Raw genomic sequence first — 1,638 nt, forward strand, 5'->3', positions numbered from 1 at the left:
GATAAGCAAAGTATTGCTGAAAATGAGCAACATAAACCCACACATTCCCATATGTTCAATGATTTGCCTCACAGGTCAAATATTTACACGGCTGACAATCCAGATTTTTAAAAAACCGACAAAAAGAAACAAATTCCAAATGGCCCACCTCCCTCGCTATGCATGGTGCTGTTTAGTAACACTTGGCTCCATGAACCGCACAGAGAAAAGCCTCCACATTGGCTTTATTCTGCTTTGTTATCAGCCCCAAACAACACTGAGCAGTGGGTGATACAGCAATCTACACCCTTTGTCACTGAGGAGAATGCTGGAGTTTCAATCTTATGATTTCCAAGGCACCCAAATGTATTTTTTTATTGTTAAATTGGTCTTCTCCTTTTCCCTCTCTTACCGTTTTCACTCTGTATTTGTAGACTTTTAAATCAAAAACAGGAAAAGACATCAATCTGAGACTCTTACTTGATGTTTGTGCTATCAGTCAATTTCCTATATTGTATATCTGTAGGTAAATTTTGTATTTTATACTGTATTCAGTTGTCTATGGATAAGGAATTTCTATTGAACTATGGGTGAAAACTAAGTACAGCTTCTCAGAGTTTACAAATTTTATTAAACCAAGTAAATTGGCTCAAAAAGCCTAGGAAAAATTAGAAATAATTTAACAAATTATTCACAAATAATTTATCCAGTTTTTTGAAAATACTTCCTTTCCTTACCCCCGATTTTAACACATAAAATAATGCATAATAACATTAAAGGTCTAGTTTTAATATTGCCTTTGAAGAACTATGAAAAGATTTCCAAGTCTGTTAATGATAATTAAGGATGAAATTGAGATTCTTTTTTCCAGGGGCACAAAACTTACTCATTGGAATTTCAATTTTACCTGGCCAAGTCAACTTAAGTTATTACAAGCAAATGTCATCTACCAGCCTGCTATATATTTTATGAAAAGTTTTGAATTAAGCTCATCTGCTATGCTTCAAATCAAAAGAATTGTCATCAAAGATATATGAGTCCTGAAATGAGTTTCTCTTGAGTAGTCTGTAGGCTTGAATGCAGAGCAAATATATGGGGCTAGTCCCTGCTCCATGACAAAAAGCATTTAGGTGCTCCCAGATCAGAGAACAAAGAGCTAACCTTTCCTAAAGTCATTTATTTCATTTCAACCTCCACTAAATCATAATCTGAGTTACAGCTATCTCTGCTTTTACCTGCTTAACCAAAATATTCTGACAATTCTAAGCCTTTCAAGCCTCTCTCCATTCTTAATTCTTTAAATTTATATTTCACATAATCTTATGTCACACAATTTGGCAATTTGTAGGTACTCTTAGTTTTCTGGATTGCTTCTCAGTATCTTGAAAATACTGCTTCTTTTGGGAACAGGAGCCGTAACTTTGGTTTGTATGGTACCCTTAAAACTCTAGCATAGTGCTAGTCTCTAAAACGCAAACAGAAACAAAAAACAATATAAAGTCTGACCATTTGATGGTAAAATAGTTATTGAAGAAGTGATGACTCAATTTTTAAGACCTGAATGGATCATGGTTCAAATATCATTTAAAACATCTGAGTTATTAAATTACGTATATTATCTTCTGACTATCACGTGAAACTTGTATTAAATTTCTACTT

Source organism: Cebus imitator, unplaced genomic scaffold (genome assembly GCF_001604975.1).
Source record: "Cebus imitator isolate Cc_AM_T3 unplaced genomic scaffold, Cebus_imitator-1.0 Scaffold408, whole genome shotgun sequence".
Taxonomy (NCBI): Eukaryota; Metazoa; Chordata; class Mammalia; order Primates; family Cebidae; genus Cebus; species Cebus imitator.